The following is a 9,098-nucleotide window of genomic DNA, read 5'->3' as shown; positions in this document are numbered from 1 at the left end:
CTCAGTACTTGAGTAGTTTTTTCACAACATACTTTTTACTTTTACTCAAGTAAATATTTGGGTGACTACTCCTTACTTTTACTTGAGTAATAAATCTCTAAAGTAACAGTACTCTTACTTGAGTACAATTTCTGGCTACTCTACCCACCTCTGGCCTCTACACAACAGACACAAGTCCATGCTTAAAAATGGACTGCTGCCGTTGATCTCCAGCCAATTGTCCACTTCAAGTGACACTAAAAGACCCAATCATTTATTAATCTGGACTCATCACTGAACGTAACATTCAGGGTCTCGTGTAGGGGTAGGGTTGCAAAATTCCAGGAATATTCAAAGTTGGAAAGTTTTCATGGGAATTAACCAGAATATATGGGAATTAATGGTAAATTAAAGCTGCAAGCAGCATTGGTCGGGCCCGCGTATTTGGCAGGTGCTAGTCCTAAGTGTCCCAATACTTTTGTCAAGTTTTAGTCCCAAGTGTCCCAATACTTTTGTCCAGTGTAAGTGTCCCAATACTTTTGTCCAGTGGTAGTCCTAAGTTTCCCAATACTGTTGTCTACTTTTAGTCGTAAGTGTCCCAATACTTTTGTCAAGTTGTAGTCCCAGGTGTCCCAATACTTTTGTCCAGTTTTCGGCATAAGTGTCCCAATACTTTTGTCCAGTGGTAGTCATAAGTGTCCCAATACTTTTGTCTAGTGTACCTACCTAGTCTGCATTGTGTGGGCACGCTGGTGCATCCTGCTTTTAAGCAGCCATCTTAAAAAAACAGCAGCATCAGCGCAGCAGTTCTTTGAAGGGTCATAAAATCAAAACCGGAGCAGGTATCAAAACTCTTTCGCCAACTTTTAATCAGAAGGGTTCAATCTCTCTCCTGTGTTAGTTTGAAGCTGAAACAACAAACGCGCTCAGAGGAGATAATGTTTGAAGAAAGGTGACCGGTTTTTACAAAAATTTTGTTTTGAAGGGGGAATAGCAAACTTCCTGTTGATTTTTGCTGGGGGTTGTCAATTTATGAAATGCAGTTCTAAGTCAGACCTACATAGAGATTTTTGTTTCATGTCTCTCCGACCTTTCCAATGGGAGTTACAGGCAGTTTTGTCATTTTTTTCTTCCGAGGAGCAGTTTTTTCTGCGTTTTATTCAAAAATTGCGGTAGAGCGCAATTTTGAGATTTGGGGTTAGGTTTTTTTATTAGATGGCAATTTTTGCCAGTCCTGATGTGTGCGTTCAGTTTGGTGAGTTTTGAAGCATGTTAAAGGGGTCAAATTACAGCTCAAAGAGGCAAAAGTGACTGTTTTTAGTACTTTTTTGTCTTGAAGGGGGAATTGCCAACTTCCTGTTGATTTTAGCCCGAGAATGTACTATTATAAAATCTAGGTCTGAGTCAGACCTACATAGAGGTTTTTGTTTCATGTCTCTCCGACCTTCCTAGTGGGAGTTACAGGCAGGGATTCGAATAAAGAACCAACTCTTTTTCTTTACTATAGTGGTCTCGATAACGGGTACCGGTTCTCAAAAAGGGATTCGAGTCCGAGGACTCGGTTCTTTTCTTATCGAACAACCGGTAAAACCAGTTTCGAGCATCATCCCTAGCTGTTCCTGTACTTGTTCAATGATTTTGGGGCCAATATCTCTAGCTAGCTAGGTTTATGTACCACCACAGTCTCATAATGAACCGAAAATATTTCTCCGTTAGCCGTGATGCTAATTTTCTCTATGTTAAATCCCATTCATTTATGCTAACAACGTTAGTGATCCGAATTGACCTTTTTTGTGATCTGTAAAGTTCAACTAGCAAATACTAAATCAAAACGTGTAGTTTCCTCTGCCTTCTGTTGTGCTAGCCATTCTGTTGTCATACAAAAATGTAGGTTATAGTTTGATTTAGCATGCTGATTGAGTGTTCATTTATTCATCTAGCCCAGGGGTGCTCACACTTTTTCTGCAGGCGAGCTACTTTTCAATTGATCAAGTCGTGGGGATCTACCTCATTCATATATATCATTTATATTTACTTATTTATGAAATATATGTTTTTGTTAACAAGTTAAAGGTGTTTAATGATAATGCAAGCATGTTTAACACATATAGTTAATATTGTTAATACATTAAAGGTGTTTAATGATAATACAAGTATGTTTAATACATATAGTTAATATTGTTAACAAGTTAAAGGTGGTTAAAAATAATACAAGCATGTTTAACACAAATAGTTAATATTGTTAACAACTTAAAGGTGGTTAAAGATAAAACAAGCATGTTTAACACATATAGTTAATATTGTTAACAACTTAAAGGTGGTTAAAGATAATACAAGCATGTTTAACACATATAGTTAATATTGTTAACAACTTAAAGGCGTTTAAAGATAATACAAGCATGTTTAACACATATAGTTAATATTGTTAACAAGTTAAAGGTGGTTAAAGATAATACAAGCATGTTTAACACATATAGTTAATATTGTTAACAAGTTAAAGGTGTTTAAAGATAATACAAGCATGTTTAACACATATAGATTCCTTTCTTTCATGAAGACAAGAATATACGTTGGTGTATTACCTGATTGTGATGACTTGCATTGATTGGAATCAGACAGTGGTGATGATAACGTCCGCATTTTCGAATGGAGGAAAAAAAAAATCCTCCTTTCTGTCCAATACCACATGAAAGTGGTTGGTTTTTGGCATCTTATTTGTTCAGCTTCCGTACTCCTTTGTATACACTTTACAAGAAATACATTGTCGGCAAACTCCGTAGCTTGCTAGCTTGTGCACGCCAGCTTTCTGAGGCTCTTATTTTGGTAGCGCAGGCAGGATGAAGCAGAGCTTTTATTGTGCAACTGTGCAGTCGGTCTTTGGAGTTTTGACGACAGGTATGGCGCCAGAGTCTGTTGAAATAAAGTGTTTCTCGCCTTCCAGTCGGTAATTTTAATGAGCTGGCAGCAGCCAGCGTCATCTCAGAAGACCCTCGGGTGCCGTGAATGTCAATCAAGTGACGAAAGTGACGTCATAGTGAAGATTTATGATCGCTCATTTTTAGGACTATTATATACTATATATCGACTGACACACCCTCCGCGATCGACCGGTCGATCGCGATCGACCGGTAGATCGCGATCGACGTAATGAGCACCCCTGATCTAGCCTATTTCTATTCATTTGTCTATCAGTAAAATATTTTTAAAGACTACTCCAATTGTTTAGCTGACTATATCTGTGTGTGGCCTTGCATTAGTGTTTTACAAGCCTCTTATCTTATTCTACAGAATAAGATGGACGGTGTCCATCCATCCATCTTCTTCCGCTTATCCGAGGTCGGGTCGCGGGGGCAGCAGCCTAAGCAGGGAAGCCCAGACTTCCCTCTCCCCAGCCACTTCGTCCAGCTCCTCCCGGGGGATCCCGAGGCGTTCCCAGGCCAGCCGGGAGACATAGTCTTCCCAACGTGTCCTGGGTCTTCCTCGTGGCCTCCTACCGGTCGGACATGCCCTAAACACCTCCTTAGGGAGGCGCTCGGGTGGTATCCTGACCAGATGCCCGAACCACCTCATCTGGCTCCTCTCCATGTGGAGGAGCAGCGGCTTTACTTTGAGCTGCCCCCGGATGACAGAGCTTCTCACCCTATCTCTAAGGGAGAGCCCCGCCACCCGGCGGAGGAAACTCATTTCGGCCGCTTGTACCCGTGATCTTGTCCTTTCGGTCATAACCCAAAGCTCATGACCATAGGTGAGGATGGGAACGTAGATCGACCGGTAAATTGAGAGCTTTGCCTTCCGGCTCAGCTCCTTCTTCACCACAACGGATCGATACAGCGTCCGCATTACTGAAGACGCCGCACCGATCCGCCTGTCGATCTCACGATCCACTCTTCCCTCACTCGTGAACAAGACTCCGAGGTACTTGAACTCCTCCACTTGGGGCAAGATCTCATCCCCAACCCGGAGATGGCACTCCACCCTTTTCCGGGCGAGAACCATGGACTCGGACTTGGAGGTGCTGATTCTCATCCCAGTCGCTTCACACTCAGCTGCGAACCGATCCAGTGAGAGCTGAAGATCCTGGCCAGATGAAGCCATCAGGACCACATCATCTGCAAAAAGCATAGACCTAATCCTGCAGCCACCAAACCGGATCCCCTCAACGCCTTGACTGCGCCTAGAAATTCTGTCCATAAAAGTTATGAACAGAATCGGTGACAAAGGGCAGCCTTGGCGGAGTCCAACCCTCACCGGAAACGTGTCCGACTTACTGCCGGCAATGCGAACCAAGCTCTGACACTGATCATACAGGGAGCGGACCGCCACAATCAGACAGTCCGAAACCCCATACTCTCTGAGCACTCCCCACAGGACTTCCCGAGGGACACGGTCGAATGCCTTCTCCAAGTCCACAAAGCACATGTAGACTGGTTGGGCAAACTCCCATGCACCCTCAAGGACCCTGCCGAGAGTATAAAGCTGGTCCAAAGTTCCACGACCAGGACGAAAACCACACTGTTCCTCCTGAATCCGAGGTTCGACTATCCGGCGTAGCCTCCTCTCCAAATTTCCGGAAACTTTCCATCCATCCATCCATTTGCTACCGCTTATTCCCTTTGGGGTCGCAGGGGGGCTGGAGCCTATTTCAGCTCCGGAAACTTTCCACCCCTTTGTAGCCTTATGTAGGGGTGTCCAAACTTTGTGACTTGGGGGACGCATTGGGCTAAAATAATATGATGCATATATAACTAATATAATGGATATATATAATCAGAAATATTAAGCAGCTAAAATGCGCCAAACACGGATAAGTGTGGAGTGTGTTTTGTATTTTTCCCATCATGCACTCTAATGGATTTAAATCGGTGTAATTTAGAATTCTTTTATGGTGTTTGAATTGCACCATGACTAAGGAAGGTTGTCTGGATTGTGTCATATAAGAAAATGCTGTGCGATTGTTTTTTAAGTACTTTCAAGTGGGATTGATCTGATTTACTCACATTGTCCACAAGATGGCAGCAAATATGTAGCGTTCGGAGATTTAAGATTAATTTGGAAGCACTCTGTGAACTCACGACGTCTCACAGGCCAAATTGAAGAGGCTGGCAGACCGTAGTTTGGACATTCCCGTGCACGTGTTGCAGACACCGATGCAAACAAGTCTGCCGGTGAAGGGCAATCATTGCAGGCCTCGTGGGAGCTCTTTGAGACCGGAGGTTGGCTTTGTGCAGTCTGTTCTAGGCAGAGAGCTTGGCTTCGAGTAGACCTTGACTGCAAATCTGTACAAGACAGCCTGCGGTAGTGATGGGTTGATGAGGCGTCATGAAGCGTTTCGACACATTGCAAAACTGTATTGATACTGTGTCGATACTGTGTCACTAAATACTGACATCTGCTGGACATTAAAAATCCCTACAGGCAACCTATGGACCGACTCAACTGACACTGATTTGATGCCCTAGTACAGGGGTCACCAACCTTTTTGAAACCAAAAACTACTTCTTGGGTACTGATTAATGCGAAGGGCTACCAGTTTGATACACACTTAAATAAATAAATATATTGTCATTTGTAAGTTACACGTAAGTGTGATTTAAACAAGAATAGCTAAATAAATAAATGTATATATATATAAAAAAATGGGTATTTCTGTCTGTCATTCCGTCGTACATTTTTTTTTCCTTTTACGGAAGGTTTTTTTGTAGAGAATAAATGATGAAAAAAACACTTAATTGAACGGTTTAAAAGAGGAGAAAACAAGAAAAAATTTAAAATAAAATTTAGAAACATAGTTTATCTTCAATTTCGACTCTTTATAATTCAAAATTCAACCGACAAAAAGAAGAGGAAAAACTAGCTTATTTGAATCTTTTTGAAAAAATAAAAAAAAGAATTTATGGAACATCATTAGTAATTCTTCCTGATTAAGATACATTTTAGAATTTTGATGACATGTTTTAAATTGGTTAAAATCCAATCTGTACTTTGTTAGAGTATTTAACAAATTGGACCAAGCTATATTTCTAACAAAGACAAATCAGTATTTCTTCTATATTTTCCAGAGCAAAAATTTTAAAAGAAATTCAAAATACTTTGAAATAAGATTTAAATTTGATTCTACAGATTTTCTAGATTTGCCAGAATAATTTTTTTGAATTTTAATCATAGTAAGTTTGAAGAAATATTTCACAAATATTCTTCGTCGAAAAAACAGAAGCTAAAATATTTATTATTCTTTACAATAAAACATTGATTTAAATTGTCAGGAAAGAAGAGGAAGAAATTTAAAAGGTAAAAAGGTATATTTGTTTAAAAATCCTAAAATCATTTTTAAGGTTGTATTTTTTCTCTAAAATTGTATTTCTAAAAGTAATAAGAAGCAAAGTAAAAAATAAATGAATTTATTTAAACAAGTGAAGACCCATCCATCCATCCATTTTCTACCGCTTATTCCAAGTGAAGACCAACTCTTTAAAATATTTTCTTGGATTTTCAAATTCTATTTGAATTTTGTCTCTTTTAGAATTAAAAATGTCGAGCAAAGCGAGACCAGCTTGCTAGTAAATAAATAAAATTAAAAAAATAGAGGCAGCTCACTGGTAAGTGCTGCTCTTTGAGCTATTTTTAGAACAGGCCAGCGGGCGACTGATCTGGTCCTTACGGGCTACCTGGTGACCGCGGGCACCGCGTTGGTGACCCCTGCCCTAGTATATACAATAATATAAACCAAGTCATTGTATTTCATTTAGGATTATTTCATATCTTCATTTAAATAAAAATATTTGTATCTTTTTTAGATACAGTCAATAAATAATGTGAACATGTATCATAACATGGAAATCTAAGAGAACGTGTTGTGGATGATTGTGGACTGGGAATTTTTTTAATTTTATTTTTTTACACATTTTTATACAAAAAAAAAAAAGTTTTTCCGACGTATTACATTTTAGACGATTTCTCTTCTTAGTTATTATTTCTCCGGCTGTAGAAAAGAGCCGCTCACAGGGCACAGAGGAGGCGACACAGTTGGCGTATCGGTCACGTGACCAAAACAGCTCATGATCGGTCACGTGACTTTCTAAAAGCGGTACGCGCACCGACACAGGGTTTTGCTCTATGAGCTCGACGCATGCGCCGATGCATCGGTGTTGCCGGACCCATCACTAGCCTGCGGTATCAAAGTGCTGACAGGATGAAGAAACGGTCTTCTGGGAATGTCCTCTTCTTAGGTCGCCCACTCCACTCCGCAGCTCGTCCAGGACATTCCCCAATAAAAGTAACTTGTAACCTGGAGATGGTTGTAGGGATCTCTCTCTAAAACATGGGTCTTGAACCCGGGCATTGAAGTTGCCCGGTCCAAGTCAAACGTGGCATGAAAGACACCGCCTGACAAATGTCGCAAGACCCATGATCACTGGCAAGCCCGGCCCTAACCAATCTGGCGCCCTAGGCAAGATTTTAGGTGGCGCCCCCCACATCGGCAGTGAAGTGTATATACTCACAAGAACCCGAATAGCTTTGTCTGTGACCTTTTTTTTTTTTTTTACTTACAACTATACCTAATATATAAAGGGGTGGAAAAGTGACTATTACCTGCAGGGCAAACATTAGCTAACCAGAAGGCAATAATGTAAACAAAAACACCTGCTTAAAAGATCTAATACAAATGTCCCTGAGGAATGTAAGGTGGGAGTACTGTAATTACCTAACGTTACATTATTATTTTCCATAACAATTTAGCCCCCTCCACAATATTAACCCGACGTTAAAACAGAACTAGCTATTTATTGATTAGCAATTGCCGAATCATGTAACATTAGCTTAATGCTAAAAAGCCAGGTTACTATCACATTCTGTAACAGACAAATCATTTCATGTAGGCTAACGTTACCTACCTGCTACCTCTGTCTTTTCTCGTTTCTCCTCCTCTTCTTTTCTCTTTTTTCTTCCCTGGGCACCTGACAGTTTTGGCCGTTTTGACATCTTGTGTTGATTTTTTGATGTGGTGACGTCCAAAAAGAGTCATGATACGGGAAGGGAGGGGGCGCACCGTGCGGGGGGAGGAGGGGGGGGGGCGTAATGTTGTAACAAATAATATTTCTATTAAATAGGCTTTACTTTGCATTTTAATTAACGTGGGATTATATTTTTGTATTTAGAAATAGTACCAACTTTTTTTTATTTATTTATTTTTTTTCTCTAACATTTGTGGCACTGGCGTGGCGCCCCCTAATGGACGGCGCCCTTAGCATTTGCCTATACGGCCTATGCCACGGGCCGGCCCTGATCACTGGTACTTTGCGTTAGCAAAATCTCAAATCAAGATTCAATAGAAACAGCAACTAAAAGAAGATTTGGCAAATTCCTCGTGGGCATTTTCACATATTCAGCTCTGCTGCTCATTTCACAAATGCATGTTTCTTACAAATGTGGCGCCATCAAATTGCTAAAAGGCAGTGTTCCAACAAAGACATAATAGACCTAACACAAATGTCCTTACTTTGTGCGCTTAGTTCCTGCTTGTTAAAGTTAAAGGGGTACTGCACGTTTTGTTCGGAATGTTGCCTATCGTTCACAATCATTATGAGAGATAAGACCACAAGTCTTTTTTTAGGACTTTAAAGATGATAAAAAAACGCTTGGATGATGCGGCTAAAGGTAGTCACCGTTGTCGCCTTCAAAGTCTCTAAAACAACTTCAAAACCCTCCATCAACGTTTTATATACACACTGCAAGTATATATATATATATAGAATGTAGTAACAGACACCTTCATACCAATATGTACAATATACACACTGCAAGTATATATATAATGTAGGAACAGACACCTTCATACCAATATGTACAATATACACACTGCAAGTATATATATAATGTAGTAACAGACACCTTCATAACAATGTGTAATATGTACAATATACACACTGCAAGTATATTTATAATGTAGGAACAGACACCTTCATACCAATATGTACAATATACACACTGCAAGTATATATATAATGTAGTAACAGACACCTTCATAACAATGTGTAATATGTACAATATACACACTGCAAGTATATTTATAATGTAGGAACAGACACCTTCATAACAATATGTAATATGTTTTATATACA

General features: G+C 40.0%; 1 protein-coding gene across 1 annotated transcript in view; it reads right to left on the bottom strand.

The window, feature by feature from the left end:
• LOC133607871 (3',5'-cyclic-AMP phosphodiesterase 4B-like) overlaps positions 1 to 8,690 on the bottom strand; it is a 156,792-nt gene extending 148,102 nt beyond the window's left edge. The window contains exon 1 of the mRNA XM_061962898.2: positions 7,872 to 8,690. The gene's annotated coding sequence lies outside the window, so the exon portion shown is untranslated. The remainder of the gene's footprint in view (positions 1 to 7,871) is intronic.
• Positions 8,691 to 9,098: the final 408 nt, after the last annotated feature.

Source organism: Nerophis lumbriciformis, linkage group LG09 (assembly GCF_033978685.3).
Source record: "Nerophis lumbriciformis linkage group LG09, RoL_Nlum_v2.1, whole genome shotgun sequence".
In the NCBI taxonomy this organism is placed as follows: Eukaryota; Metazoa; Chordata; class Actinopteri; order Syngnathiformes; family Syngnathidae; genus Nerophis; species Nerophis lumbriciformis.
Note: the sequence above shows the minus strand (reverse complement) of the source record. Positions and strands in the feature narration are given on the sequence as shown.